Here is a 16446-nt window from a genome sequence, read left to right as displayed (position 1 = left end):
TCTGTGGGCAATGTAGTATGTGAGCCTGTTCCTCCATTCAATGGGATCAGTGACTAACTTCATGATGTCAACGTTGAATCATATCCCTTAGTACTTCACTTAACAGAAGTTTACAGCTAAAAGTTGTCCTAGCAACGACTGCAATTTTCAGAAGAGGTCCACACCTCTAACAACTACCTTTTGTGATTTCAGTCTTCTAATTAGGCAAATAGTTAAAATTGGGGCAAATTACCTGATGATGAAATCACAGGTCATTTCCCAAGGGTTCAGCAGGCCAGGCAGCATCCATGGAAAAGAGTAAGCAGTAGATGTTTTGTGCTGAGACCCTTCATCAAGACTGGAATGAAAGAGGACAAGTCAGGAATGCAGGAAGTCAGGATTCCAAAGGGTTGGTCATCTCATGACCTGCTAGAGAAACTAGTTAGCTTTAATACTTGGAAAACAATTTCCCTTTGGTGTGATGACTTTGCATGGTAACTTGAAGGAGAATTTTTTTTTAGTACTATGGAGGTTACTGGATTGGTTTCTCAATGAGCTGATGTAAACTTGATGGCCCAAAATGCTTCATTGTTTGTTACAATATAATTCAGGCTAGTGTGTTCCTGTCCAATAGAAGTGTGGCCATCAGTGTATCCCCTTACCGCACCAGTGACCCAGGTTGAATTCCCACTGCTGCCTGTAAGGAGTTTGCAAGATTTCTCTGTGACTGCACAGCTTCCTCTGGAGTTTTGGTTTCCCCCATGTTCCAAACGTGTGTAGTTTAGTTGCTTATGTGGAAACATGGGTGTAGCTCGGCAGTGCAGGCCCATTGGGCCTGAAGGGCCTGTTACCATGCTGTATCTCGAAATTAAAAAAAACATGAAACTATTGTGTCCCATTTGATGGGACACCACTTTAGAAAGAAGTACGTCTTGCATTTATGAGGGACTTCAAAACTAGAAGGTCACAGATGCTGGAAGACTGAAGTGAAACAGAAAATTCTCAAAATAATCAGCAGGTCGGGCAGATGGAGGGTGATGGTGGGAATTATCATTCGGTCAGGAGGCATCTTTGAATAAAGGGTTTAGAGTAGAGGTTCCCAACCAGAGGCCCGTGGACCTCTCGGTTAATGGTAAAACTCCATGGCACAAAAATGTTTAGAAATCACTGGTTCAGAGGAATATGATCCAAACATGGACAAATGGACCAATCCAGTTAGGCAACTTGGTCGGCATGGACAAACTTGGACCAATGGACCTGGTTGCACGCTGTCTAGTTCCATGACTGTTATTTTAGTGACATCACTGAACTTGAGATCAAAGTACATACAGTCTTTGAATGGAAGGGGGTGATGAGGGCAGAGGGAGGGGGTGGATAGTCCCTAACCATTGACCACTGCCTGGCTCCAAAGTGGTGGTCGGTATACCCCTCCATCTATGAGTAAATTATATTTTGTAGTAGTGCGCTCCTGGAGTAATAGATGTCATGCCTCTGGCATGGGCCGCTGGAAGAGAGGAATGTCAGTGAAGGTGCTGAGTGGACCTTACTGAGAGTATCACTTTGCTAGAGGCCGTATACTATTTTAAGGGGTCACGTTTATCTCCTCTTTCTATCTACTGTTGAAGACGCTGGGCTGTAAAAGGGTGGGGTGTGTAATAACCTGCATAATCCTAAAGTACCAAGCTGCCACTTTAAGAACTGTGTCAGTCGATTCAGTATTTTCTTTGTTTTTCAAGAATTTAAGTATCTGCCAGTCTAAATACATCTCCCATATAAACTGCTGCTTTGAGTGGTTTATGCCAAGGGCATTAACACTGATGATTCTCAAACACAGAATAATGGAACTAGACGTGTGCTACTACCTTCCTAAAGAACAGACAAATATTTACACAAGGAGGTGTCTGCCGCGGATTCCCGTGTGATTTGTGAGCCAATATTCTTTTTCTGACTGCTGGATTGGTTGGAACTTTCTGCACGGAATAAAAGCTGCTATAAGGTCTTTTGAGAGCACAGATTACTTCCTTTCCACATCATTGTAGCAAACAACCCAAGGTTCACGGGGCAGCAGTGCGTTCAACAGAATAAAATCTCAGTTTCCACTTTGTTTTCAAAGAGCTTTTAACTATTAACACAAAGTGGCGAGGAGCTGGAAAGGAGAGAGTTCGGAGAAGTGTGGATATTTCCTCAGGCCACAGTTATCCCCTGCTTCCTCTGCAATGATAGTGAATCTCTCCCACCAGGTGCAAGTCAGTTATTGCTCTTCATCAATAATGCTGGAGGCGTAAAGAACTTCAGAGGCATTCCTTCTTAGGAACTGAGGATATGCAGAAGCAATTGCAAGTTCCTCCCTACTTTCAGCAGGCTTTCAATGAAATTCCACCCATTTTCCCACAGGGAAGCTACTTCACAGTACCCATTAGGATTCCCTGTATGAATGTAGAACCCATTTCAGGAATTAGAGAGGATTGTCACAATTTCAAAGTTTATCATCAAAGTACATATATGTCACCAGATACCACCCTGAGATTAATCTTTTAGCGGGAAAACTCAATAAATCCACAGAATAATAACCGTAACAGAATCAATGAAAGGCTGCACCAACTTGGGCATTCAGCTTATTGTAGACAAGAGCAATGAAAAGAAATGGGCATGCTGACAATTAGGACGTCGCAGGAATGTAGAGATTAGCACAACAATATTACAGCCCAGGGTGCTGCAGTTCAGAGTTCAATCCCGGCATCCTTTGTGAGAAAGTTTATACATTCTTCCCGTGGCATAGTGGTTTTCCTCCGGATGCTCTGGTTTCCTCCCACATTCCAGAGATGTGTGAGATGGTAGAGCCATGGAAAAATACAGCACAGAAACAGACCCTTCAGCCCATCAGGAGGTACATGCTGAAGGATGTAAGTAATAAAATCAATTCAATTCAACATGCCTAACCATTTAAACTGTGTACTCCCATCAACCTAAACCAGGACTGCAGCACTCCATACCCCTACTATCCATGTACCTATCCAAACTTCTCTTAAACATTGTAATTCAGCTTGCATGCACCACTTGTGCTGGCAGCTCATTCCACACTCTTTCAACCCTCTGAGTGAAGAAGTTTCCCTGCATGTTCCCCTTAAACTTTTCACCTTTCACTCTTAACCCTTGACCTTTAGTTCTAATCCCACCCAACCTCAGTGGAAAAAGCCTGCTTGCATTCAGCCTATCTACTCCCCTCATAATTTTGTACACCTCCATCAAATCTCCTCTCATTCTTCTACATTCCAGGGAATTAAATCCTAACCTATGAATATTTCTTTATAACTCAGGTCATCCAGTCTCTACTCTTTCAACTTTATTTACATCTTTCCTGTAGTAGAACATAGAATGTTGAAAAGTACAGCGCTGGAGCTGGCCATTCGGCCCCAAATGTTGCACTGAACCAGATAAAAAGCCAATCAAAAACACCAAAACATTAACCCCTCCTATCCACACAATATCCATATCTCTCCATCTTACTCATATCCTATCCAAACGTCTCCTCAAAGCCTCTAATGTATTTGTCTCTACCACCATTTCAGCCATCCGCCATTCTCTGAGTAAAAAACGTACCCCTCATATCTCCCTTGAAACTATCCATTCTCACCTTCAATTCACGCCCCCTGGTATTAGACATTTCAAACCTGGGAATCTCTATCTCTATCTATGCCTTTCAAAATCCTATAAGGCTCTATCAGATCTCCCCTCAGAACCCAAGTTTATCTAGCCTCCTGTGATAGCACCTGCCCTCTAAACCAGGCAGCATCCTGGTAAATCTCTTCTGCACCCACTCCAAAGCCTCAACATCCTTCCTATAGTGGGGCAAACAAAATGGTACCCAATATTCCAGATGTGGCCTAACCAGAGTTTTATAGGTGACCAAAACTGCACACAATACTCCAAACTGGGCCTCACCAGCATCTTGTACAACTTCAACATCACATCCCAGCATAGGCTGATTGGCCGTTGTAAATTGTCCTGTGATTAGGCTAGGATTAAATCAGTGGGTAGCTGGGTGGCGCAGGACAGTGGACCGGAAGGACCTTCTCCACACACTATATCCAAGTAAAAGTAATAAATAAATGGCCAGGTAGAGTCTTCTGAACATGAATAAAGGGTTGGGGTGACTAAAGTCCTAGTTAACATTCCTGAGGGCATTGAAAAATTCAATAAATTGAAGTTAGTGCCTGGGGCTAGGAAGTCTTGTGGTTCCATGGGTTTAGGCAGGTTCCTTCTTCATATCCAGCACCGTTAAAGAGGACGTAAGCTTCCTCGGAATGGGTCTGAGCCTCCTGTGTGGAATGTGGTTTTGGGCTTTTCAGTCATGAACTTTCAGTGCAGAATAATTCTTCATTCAAGATCAATTGCAGTCAGACGAAGGGCAAGTGAAGTGGGAACTGAAGGAATTCACACTGCTACTGTGGGGAATAGTATGCCCTGGTAGGGAATAAGATGTGAAAGAAAATAAGATTTCTACTTATAGAGAATCTCCTTTCAATTCAAGTGCACTATAGCCAATGAATTGGTTCTTTTGAAGTTCTTTTCTCCCCCTTCCTCGAGGGCTGTGGTGAGGACAACATGTACTATTTCTTCATTTAGAGATTTATAGTACATCTATAGTTGCTCTGACTTGCAAGGCCATTTCAAATGGTAGTTCAGGGTCGACCACATCCCTGTGGTGTGTGGTCTCATTTAGAGGTCAGACCAGATACGGACAACAGATTTCCTTTTCTAAGGAACATTAGAGGACCTGTTGGGTTTTTACAATGGAAAAAGCTGGAGACAATCAGCAGGTCGGGCCGTGCATGTGGGAAGAGAAACAGAATTTATGTTTCAGACCAAGGGCACTTTCTCTGAACTGGGGAAGAGGGGGAAAAAGTTAGCTTGAAGAGATGGAGAAGGATGGATCAGGCAAATGGAATACCTGTGGTGGAGTGTAAGGCCAAGGTTGCCAGGGGGTAAGTTTCAGAAGCTATAAAATAATACTGAGAGCAGTGGGTAGGGAAAGTGATGGGAGGGTTGTTTGTCTGTCCTGTTGGGTAAGGTATTTCATTGATTCTGTTTTGTTTCTTGGATTTATTGTGTATGCCTGCAAGAAATTGAACCTTAGGGTTGTGTATGGTGACATACATGTACTTTGATAATCAATTAAATTTGCTTTGAACTTTGAACTTTTTACGTAGAACAAACTGCCAGAGGAAGTGGTAGAGGCCAGTAGAATACAGTGGTTAAATGGCATTTGGACACGTATGAAATGTTTCAGGAAATATTGGCCAAAAAAAGGCAGATAGGACTCGCTCATGTCGCCAACTTGATCAGCATGGATAAGATGGGCCAAAGGTTCTGTTTCTATGATTGTAGGCACAGTTAGAGAGTGGGAACATAAATAACAGAACATTAAAATTGAGAAATTCAGATCTGTGTGATAGGCCAAGCTAGCTGCGTAAATGGAGAGAGAAAAGCTAGCCTAATTCACAGCCGTTCCACTCGGAAACAGTTAGAAAATCAAAGTTTACCTGAAGGTGTCAAATTTGATACTGAGTGCAGGAGATCTTTAAAGTTCAAAAAGTTCAAAGTACATATACGTCAGTGTTGGCGTGTGGCCAAGTTGTTAAGGCGTTGGTGTAGTGATCTGAAGGTCACTAGTTCGAGCCTCAGCTTAGGCAGCGTGTTGTGTCCTTGAGCAAGGCACTTAACCACACATTGCTCTGCGACGACACCGGTGCCAAGCTGTATCCTTCCACCTTGTGCCCTTCCCTTGGACAACATTGGTGGCATGGAGAGGGGAGACTTGCAGCATGGGCAACTGCCGGTCTTCCATACAACCCTGCCCAGGCCTGCGCCCTGGAAACCTTCAAAGGCGCAAATCCATGGTCTCATGAGACTAACGGATGCCTATAGATGTATGTCAGCATATGCAACCCTGAGGTTCATTTTCTTGCAGGCATACTCAATAAGTCCATAATAGAATAACAACCATAATAGAATCAATGAAAGACTGCACCAACTTGGGCATTCAACCAGTGTGTAATAAAAAAAACAAACTGTGCAAATATAAAAAGAAATAATAATAATAAATAAATAAACAATAAATATAGAGAACATAAGACGAAGAGTCCTTGAAAGTGAGTCCACATGTTGTCGGAACATTTCAATAATGAAATGAAGTTGAGTGAAGTTATCTCGTTTGTTTCAAGAGCCTGATGGTTGAGGGGTAATAACTGTTTCTGAATCTGGTGGTGTGAGTCCTGAGGACCCTGTACTTTCTTCCTGATGGCAGCCGTGAGAAAGGAACATGGCCTGGGTGGTGGGGGTCCCTGATGAAGGATGCCGCTTTCCTGTAACATTGTTTCGTGTAGATGTGCTGAATGGTGGAGAGGGCTTTACCTGTGATGGACGGGGCCATATCCACTATTTTGTTGAAGGATTTTCCATTCAAGGGCATTGGCTTTTCCATACCAATCAACATACTCTCCACTACGTATCTATAGAAGTTTATCAAAGTTTTCAATGTCATGCCAAAACTTCACAATACAGATTTAGTGACTAAGTTTATTTGTCATGTGTACATTGAAACATACAATGAAATGAGAAAAGGATCTAGTGCTTTTCCGGCATATATGATGAACAAACTAGAAGCCCAAGAAGAGTTTATTCATATAGAGAAATATGCTGCATGCATCAACAACCAACACAGCCTGAGTATGTGCTGGGACAGCCCACAAAAGTTGTCATGCATCCAGTGCCAACACAGGATGCCCACAGCTCACTAACCCTAGTCAATGTTTCAGGCCAAGTCCATTTGTCAGGACTGGGAAGGAACGGGGCAGAAGCCACAATAAGAAAGTGGGGGGAGTGAGAGGTGTACAAGCTGGGTGTGAACAGGTGAGGGAGAAGGTGGATGGGTGGGGCAAAGGAGGTGATATGAGAAGCTGGGAGTGGATAGGTGGAAGAAATAAAGGGCTGAAGAAGAAAGAATCTGACATGAGAAGAGAGCGGAATAAATGGAAAGAGGTGGGGAACCAGAGGGAGATGATGAACAGGTCACAAAGGAGGGGAGCGGAACGGAAGGGGTAGAAGGGCCACCAGAATGGGGGGAGAAAACAAGATGGGGGGGAGATGTCTGCAGGTGGAATTATGCAGAAACTGACAGAAATCACGAAGGATGTGAAGGCTAATGATATGGAAGGTGAGGACTGGAGGAAGCTCTGTAACGTCCTCTGTCTCAGAGGAAACGGCTGGGAACAGGGTTGAGTGGATGATGAGACTCAATCAAAGGCTCTGTCTGGTATGGAGGAGAGCAGCCAAGGCTCAGTGAGAAGGAACTGGTGTGGTAGAGGCCAAGCCTCAGGGAGGAGGAACACTTCTTGGAAGCACATTTGCGGAAAGTTTCATCATCGGGAGAAATCGGAAGGAGACACAAAAAAAAGACTAGGAGAACAGAACAAACTCCTTACAGTAAGTACGATTGGAGGAAGTGAAATCAAGATTACCATATGAGTCTGTAATGAGTGTTTGCGGTTAGCCTGTCCCCTGACAGAGAGATCAGGAAAGGAAAGGGAAGGGCCAGAGAGGGACCACGTGAGTGAGAGCAGAGTAGAAATTGGCAACGAAAGGAATGGAATGTTTGAGACTGGAAAGGCTGAGAATAACTCCCAGACTGCTGGAGAAATTCAGTGGGACAGGCAGCATCAGTGGGGGAGAAATGAATTGTGCCCTGACGCAGACTTTTGAATTGAAACGCCGACAATTCCTTCTCCTCCCACAGATTCTGCTTGAGCTGCTGAGTTCCTCCAGCAGATTGTTTGTTGCCAATGAAATATCTGAGTTCTGTATGAGTGTGGGAAACAGCACCAATGTAGTTGTCGATATAGCAAAGAAACAGCTGAGGGTTGGGACTGAATAGAACTCAAACAAAGAGAGTTCCACATATCCAACAGCGTAGGTCCATGTGAATGCTCAAAGTTCTGTCTTTGATCCAGAGAAAGTTAATGGGGGTTAAAGGAGAAGTTGTTCCACATGGGACCGCAATTTATACGACAGTCTTGTATTTTAACAGTTGGCTTTACTGTTAATACATCTCATTCCAGATTTTATCACTGGATGTTGTGGGATTTATTCTGTACCTCAGGTCATGGACACAGTTCTTGGGTTGTTTGTTCACTTTGAATCAGAATCAGGTTTGTTATCACTGACATAGTGTATGTCATGAAATTTGTTGTTTGTGGCAGCAGTACAATGAAATGCATGAAATGTACTATAAATTACAATCAGAGAGATATATAGTAATGTAATTTATAGTATATTTTATGTATTGCAATATATAGATTAAAGGAAAAATCAGTGCAGTGCAAAAAAGAAAGCAAATATAGTGATGTAGTGTTCATGGGTTCATGGACCATTCAGAAGTCAGAAGGCAGAGGGGAAGGAACTTCTCCTGAAGGTATCCATGGCTGTGTCTGTGGATCTCATCTGTAATTGTCCCAAGATGAAATATTTGACAATTCTCTTTGGAGATCCACACAAATGATTGCCATTCTCCAGCGCTGTCTTAGCCTTTCTACCCAATTGTAATATGAATTAACTTGCACACAGCAAGGTCCACTAGCATCATTGTGATAATGACTGATTCAAAAATGTTTGTAATTTTGGCTAAGGAAAATTGTGTCCACAACAAAAGGAAGGAATATCACTCATCTTTGAATAGTGGCATTCATGCAGTGCGTCTACCCAGGGGCAGCAGGATTTCTTGATTGAAGTTCTTGCTCAAGAGGCGCTGAGAGCACTGTTGATTATTTAACACCCCCATAGCTCTGTACCCAAGCACCTCCCTTGACTATGCCCTCTCAAATGAGTATTGCCCCGTGACTTTTTTGACATGAGAAGCATGGCTAAAGACGCAACCCTGCCCCGAATTCATCCATGATAAGAGCAATAGGAGAAGGAATGGTTCGTGAAATCATTAGACCTTGCTTTTTTTTAAATGCTCTACAAGTTTGAAAAGGTCAGTTTCACCCTGCAGATGTTGCCTCTTTCTAGAAATCTCCTTTATCTTTTTGTTTTTTTGTTACTGTTTGCACCCTCATTTCCGTAGCCTTGCTCTTCCACGTTGCAATCCTTCCAGTGCTGTACTCATGCAAGAATTGATTAGAGTTGCTTCTCCACTGGCGGTTGTGCTTTCCTGTGCTGAGATCTTGGTTCTCCTTGCTCTCCAACCCTCTCCATGTCTTTACAAAGCTGCCGAAAACCTTCCTCTCTGGATAGGTTTTCATCCTTCCATTTCAAGTGTAGTTTAGTGTCACACTTTCTGTGATAGTGTTACCAGCCTTCCAACCCTCTCCATGTTTTTACAGAGCTGCTGACAACATTCGTCTTTGGGTAGGTTTCCATCTTTCCATTTTCAAGTGTAGTTTAGAGTCAATTTTTCTGTGATAATGTTACCATGAACACCGTGCACATTAAAGATGTCATAAAAGTTTAATCATTAAAAAAACATAAGAGCTCCATTTGCTCTGAACTGAAGGAGCACAGAATTCAATTAATTCACAAAAAAAATTGTTGAACAGTGTATGCTTTTTAGTTTGCTCTTTCAAGGGAAATACTAGTGTTAATTTTCGTCCCAAAATCTCTAAATCGGTCAGGAGAATATAACATAAACTCTTGTTGTTTCCCTGCCATTGTTTCAGGCAGTAAAGAGCAGACCTGGTCTGTATAAGGCCACCTTTATCTGCTTTGTCACTGAAGTTGACCTGGTGCATACAGCCGTTCTATGTATTGTTGGGACAGATGCCAGTTTATTCTACAGGAATTTCCTGTATGGGTCTCATTTCCTCTGTTCCTCAATTGAGCCGGTAAGGCTATTTAATTATACTAAGAGGCTGCCCCGTAGGATATTATTATTGTCTGGCCATTTCCTGATGAGGTTGAAGTACAGGACACCATCAAAGTGTGTGTTTATTGTGGGAATGGAGATGGTGGAGATGTACTGATCTTACCCCCTCCTTCTCCATTGTAAATGAAAACAAGGAACACCATTAGTTTGTTTTAAAACAAGAAGCTGGAAATTGAATCAATTGGCACCTGTTTTTCATGAGCAGATAAAAGTGTTTTATCCAGATTAGATTGCACTGATTGCTCCTGGGTGAAATCCTGTCTATTGGGAAATTGGAACTTGGATAGTCTTTCCAGTATTCATGATAGTACACCAGCCATGTTCCACGCAATGGGTGCACAACGGCCATGAGGTCAGCCTTCAAGCAGCACCCGTTTCTGCCCTTACAAACATTGACTGGAGCTCATAAGTGCAACTTTTGTTTTTCGTTGAGTTGTCGCAAAACAAAATTAAGGAACATAATAGACTAAACCTCCCCCCCACCCCCATGAGAAAGGTTAAAAATTCTCTGTATCAATGTAAAGATAGATTCGGTCCACTCTTCTGAGGTTTCATGGTGCTTGGCAAACAGCATTAAGTTGCATTACCACCACCTTCTGAACTGAAATGTGGCTTAGGGTATCTAAATCCTAAATATTTATATTTGTAGCAAATTCTATATAAAAAAAGACCAGTATTCTTAAGGAACTGCACTATATATTTAAAGCAATATTCCTGTAATTCTTTCTGCAATATATTGTTAATGTTAAATTGTATTTTATTTCATGATAACTTTAAAATAAACCACCCCATCTCTTGATTATGTCTTGTACACCTCACCAGTACACACTCAACCATTTCTTGCTGATTACAAAACTCACACCTCCCTTTATTGTATCTCTTCATTAAAAGTAATGCACTATTTGCATTCCACTCTCAACAGATACTCAGTGGCACATTATCAGGTACACCCGTACACCTACTTGTTAATGCAAATATCTAATCAGTCAAATATGTGGAAGCAACTCAACGCATTAAAAAAAACATGCGGACGTGGCCAAGAGGTTCGGTTGTTGTCCAGACCGGTGGTCCCCAACCTCCGGGCTGCGGACCGATACCGATCCGCAAAGCATGGAGGGGTGCAGCGGTAGCCGGGACACACCCAGCACATATTTAAGAAAAAAGCCGAAATAAACAAGCTAATTAATTAGGTGCCGCTCGGCACGTAAATGTCAGCTTAGATCAGAGGCGATTGCCGATTGCGTCGCCTCTGATCTGGGCCGACATTTACGTGCCGGGCGGCACTTCATTAATTAGCTTGTTTATTTCGGCTTTTTTTCTTAAAGATGTGCTGGGTGCGTCCCAGTTACCACAGCACACCTGCATGCTTCGCGGATCGGTATCGGTCCGCGGCCCAGAGGCTGGGGACCACTGGTTCAGACCAGACATCAGAATGGAGAAGGAAAGTGATCTAGAGACTTTGACAGTGGAATGATTGTTGGTGTCAGAGGGGATAGTCTGAGTTTCTCAGAATCGCTGATCTTCTGGGATTTTCACGCATAACAGTCTCTGGGTTTACGAAGAATAGTTGTGAGGAACTTCAAAAAAAATCCTGTAAGCGGCAATTCTATGGTGAAAGTACCTTGTTAATGAGAGAGTTCAGAGGAGAATGGCCAGACATGCTCAAGCTGACAGGAAGACGACAGTAACTCAAATAGCCACACTTTACAACAGTGATATGCAGAAGGGCATCTCTGAATGCACAACATATTAAACCTTGAAGTGGATGGGCTACACCAACAGAAGACCATGAATATGCACTTAGTAGCCACTTTCTTAGGTACAGGAGGTGCCTAATAAGATGTCAACTGAGCACATCTTCCTCATCATTTCCCCCTGTTCCACATTGTTTTCATCCTTTAAACATTATGCCCTTCAATTCATCACATTGTGATATTGTGGGGGCTTCCCATACACACTGACCGTCCTGTTGTTCGAGATCCCCTGTGGTTCCCCTTTTTTGTAGATTGTCTGCAAGTGGATTTCTTAAGATCTGAAAATCCCTTACTTATGCACAGCTCAGCAAAGGCAATGATATGTCTACCTCCTATCAGGAAATGCACAGATCCTGTCTAAGTGCCTCTCACAGTGTGTACTTCACCCTGGAGCTGTTACAAACCTTGTTATGTCCAATTTGTGTTACAAAAGACAATGTGGTGTTAGTGCTGTGGCGTAAAACATTATCTCATCAGGAAAACGGACAGGCTATCGATGGGACAACATAAAGTAGCAAAGATTTTTTAAAAGTTTGGAGGTCGCAGCTGCTCCAAGAAGAGGCTTTTCTCGAGCATTCCATTTGCAAATGCAACGGGAGAATTGCCCGGGTAAATCAGGTAAATGTAACCCTTGAACTCACGAGAGTGCTTTGCTTTTGTTCAGCTTTATAATCCAGAACAATGGAACTGTCGAAGTGATAAACTGAGGTTGCTCCATTGGACTCTCTGATTGAAGGATTTGCTAGCCCACTGTGGACTGGCTGCAATGTCGTGACGTTTAACGAGACCACTGCCAAGATCTCTCATTGTCAGGAATTTACTTCCTCAGCTGGTTTTAAAAGTTCCCTCAAAGGGAACCATTTTAAATATGAGGTAGCATTAAAAGGCAGACTAAAAGCATCAATTTCCATTTATTTCTCTCTCATTTTTCCTCACTTAGCGTAACCACAAAAAAGTTTAAAGTATTTATCCCCCATTGTAATGTACATTGTTTATTTATCGGAAAACTGCATGGAATAGGCCCCTCCAGCCCTTGGAGTCGAGCACCCAGCATTCCCCTGATTTAATCCTAGCCTAATCACAGGATGATTTACAATGACCAATTAAAGTACCAGTTGCTGCATCTTTCCTCTGGATGTTCCGGAGGAAACTCACACGGTCACGGGTAGACCATACAGACTCATTGCGGGCAGCGACAGGAATTGAACGCATGTCACCTGCACTGTAAAGCATTGTGCTCACACACTGCACCACCGCACCACGCCACACTTAAATTTTGGTGCAGTTGAATTTACTTGGGCAACTCGGTTTTCTTCGGATTTCCATCAGCGCGGAATCTAAAAGGAGAAAAGTTTGTTGTAGATTTTGTCATCTGCTTTTAAGGTTAATCATAAAATATAGAATATTTGTGGTGAGGTCTACAACAGCCCATCAAAGAGGAACGTTTGCTATGGTCAATGGCTAGATGTCAAAGTCATGATAAAAAATGTCGACTGGAAGGGTTGTATTGTCTTTCTTGAATTCATGCAAAATAAGAACAGGAAGGTCTCTGACGTTTAACCTCTGAAAGATCTGTAATACTCTTAAACCAGACGGGATTTGCATCATAAACAGCATATTTTAAACCATCATGCTGTTCTGGCAACTTTAGTAAACAATGAAGTTTGGTTACGGTTAAGTGTGAAACATGGTTTTATGTACTTTGTGCCCCAGCACATCCCCTTACTTGCCCTCCTGTTTCCACTGTCTCCTGTAAAAGTGCCATTCCCTTTTCCCAGTTCCTTTGCCTCTACCATCTCTGTTCGCAAGATGAGGATTTCATTTCCAGAACATCAGAGATGTCTTCCATCTTCAAAGAATGGAGTTTCTTTCCTCCACCATTGACGCTGCCCTCACCCGCATCTCCTCCATTTCCTGAACATCTGTTCTTACACCATCTTCCCACCACCTTAACAGGGATAGGGGTCCTCTTGTCCTCACCTACCACCATATGAGCTTCCTCATCTAACACATCATTATCCACAACTTCCACCGTCTTCAATGAGATCCTACGACCAAATCTCCTTTACCTCAATCCCCTCTCACCACTTTACACAGAGATTGATCCGTCCATGATTACCTTGTCCATTCATCCCTCCCCCCTAACCTTCTTCCTGGCGCCTATCCCTGCATGTGGAAGAAGTGTGACACTTGCCCATTCACCTCTTCCCTCACCTCCATTCTGGGCCCCAAACAATCCCTCCAGTTGAGGCAACACTTCGCCTGAAGCTGTTGTGGTTGTCTATTGTGTCCTATCCTCCCAGTGCAGCCTCCTCTACAATGGTGAGAGCCCAGATAGATTGGGTAACCATTTTGTCGAGCACCTTTGTTCCAACCAGAAAAGTAGGATTTCCCAGTGGTCAACTATTTTAATTCCATTCCCCATTCTTATTCTGACCTATCGGTCTGCTACTGCCACGGCGAGGCCATTCCCAGGTTGGAGAAGCAACACCTTGGTAGGCTCCAACCAGGTGGCATGAGCATCGACTTCTCCAACTTCTGGAATTTCTTCCCCTCCCTCACTGCTCTTCTTCAATTCCCCAGTCTGACTCCCCCTTACCTCTTCTCTTCTTCTCACCTGCCTGTCACCTCCCTCAGTGCCCCTTCTCCTTTCCTTTCTCACATGGTCCACTCTCCTCTCTTATCAGAGTCCTTCTTCAGCCTTTTAACTTCTTTGCCTATCACATCCCAGCTTCTTACTTCTCCCCTTCTCCATCACCCACCTTGCCCCTCATCTGGGCTCACCTGTCACCTTCTCCCCCTCACTTGGGCTCATCTATCACCTTCAGCCAATACGTTGCCTGTTTATTCCTTTTCATAGATGCTGCCTGACGTACTGAGTTCCTCTGACATTTTGTGCGTGTTGTCCTTGCTTGAACCGCAATTTGTTTCTGCTTTGACGTCCACCAGCCCACAACCTCCATAACACAGGCAGGCAGGAAGTCCGGACAACAATCAGGGATATGGATGGGTAGTGCAGGGTAAGATCCTCTTGTGGGCATGTTGCATTTTGTAGAATCAGATTGAGGTTTAATACACTGGCATATGGTACTGTACAAAAGTCTCAGGCACATATATATAGCTAGAGTCCCTAAGACTTTTACACAGCACTGTATGTACTGCTGTCACAAAAAAAAACAAATTTCATGACTCATGTGAGTGATGGTAAACCTGATTCTGATAATGGGTCTCTACTGTGGACTGAGAGTGGGAAGGGGGCAGGGAGAGGGGAATCACAGGGGAAAGGAGAGGGGAGGGAGCAGGAAGCACCAGAGAGACTTTGTGTAATGATGAACAGACCACTTGTTTGGAATCAAGCGATCTTGCCTGGTGTCTCAGGGATGGGTGTATCTGCACCCGTGCCACCCCCTGGCCCAGGCACTCCCTCCCTGTCACGTGTCTTAAACTCCTGTAGCACTGCACCCTCATCATTCCCAACACACAAAATGCTGGAGGACTCAGCAGATCAGGCAGCATCTGTGGAGATGAATAAATAGTCAACGTTCTGGGCCGAGACACTTCCACAAGACTGAAAAGGAAGGGGGAAAACACCAGAATAAAAAGGAAAGACTGCTTTCCTTGTTTTGATGAAAATTGTGGGTCATGCAGATTTGGGACAATCAAACCTGTGTATGGCAAAGTGAAATGGCTGGTAGATTGTAAAGGCAGATGTATGTGTTTCAGTGTGGCTCTTATTCTGAGTAGTATGTCCACAGAGCCTCCAGCCAGTGTAACTCTGGATGCCATTCTCATACAAACACATCTCATAGACAGAAGCTCGAATGCAGCTTTTCAGCATTTGTAAGCACAGTGGTTTTGACTGTATGCAGGCATTCCATTATGGTTTCAGATACTCTGAGCCCTCTGTGGAGTGACAGGAGACAGAAATGCCTGGAACCAAGCACAGAAGGCAGGCAGGGTTCAAGCAAATTTTGTGTCAGGGTCTGTACATGTGAAAACTGGAGTTTGGACTTCCCTACTTCTAGACCATAAGACAATAAGATATAGGAACAGATCCATTTTCTCTCTCAGCCCCAATCTCCTGCCTTCTCCCCATGTCCATTCATGCCTTAACTAAGCAAGAATCTATCAATTTCTGCCTTAAATATACCGAATAACTTGGTCTCCACAGCCACCTGTGGCAACAAATTTCACAAATTCATCAATTTCTCCATTCTAAAAGGTTGTGCGTTTCTCTATTCTGAGGTTGTGTCCTCTGGTCTTTTACTCCCTCACCATAGGAAACTTCCTCTCCAGATCCGCTCTGCTGAGGCCCTTCAACACTAGATGGGTTTCAACGAGGTCACCCCTCATTCTTCTGAAACCAGGTCAGTACTTTGTGAGTTCAGGCCCAGAGCCATCAAGCACTCCTCATATGACAAGCCTTTCAATCCTGGAATCATTTTTGTGAAAAGCCTTTGAACCCTCTTCAATGTCAGCACATTCTTTCTTAGATAAGGGCCCGAAACTGCTCAGAGTACTCCAAGTGAGACCCTACCAGTGATTTATGAAACCTTAACATATTATCCTTGCTTTTATATTCTAACCAATTGCTGAATTAATTAAACCTTAGAGAAAACTAACTCTTGTCACCTGCCAGAATTAGTCAATACATTTTCCGATTGTTCATTTTCAGTGTAAAGTGTAAATACTTTTAATTAAATTGATTTGATGATATTTGTAAGGTAAAACATTACCATAAACAAATCTTCCTAGTTTTTAACTGACATGGCAGCTTGAACAAGAAAAGGGGAA

General features: G+C 43.2%; 1 protein-coding gene across 9 annotated transcripts in view; it reads left to right on the top strand.

Annotated features, from left to right (window-relative positions):
- The window catches only part of gli2a (GLI family zinc finger 2a), a 592799-nt gene that overhangs the window by 332952 nt on the left and 243401 nt on the right, over nucleotides 1-16446 (top strand). The window contains exon 1 of one of the 9 annotated variants that reach the window (XM_072258707.1): nucleotides 7425-7464. The exons of 7 other annotated variants lie outside the window; for them this stretch is intronic. The gene's annotated coding sequence lies outside the window, so the exon portion shown is untranslated. Of the gene's footprint in view, nucleotides 1-7424; nucleotides 7465-15960; nucleotides 16020-16446 lie in introns of those variants that run through there. One more of the 9 variants, XM_072258706.1, reaches the window with a different exon arrangement.

The sequence above is a fragment of the Mobula birostris genome, chromosome 5 (genome assembly GCF_030028105.1).
Source record: "Mobula birostris isolate sMobBir1 chromosome 5, sMobBir1.hap1, whole genome shotgun sequence".
NCBI lineage: Eukaryota > Metazoa > Chordata > Chondrichthyes > Myliobatiformes > Myliobatidae > Mobula > Mobula birostris.
Note: the sequence above shows the minus strand (reverse complement) of the source record. Positions and strands in the feature narration are given on the sequence as shown.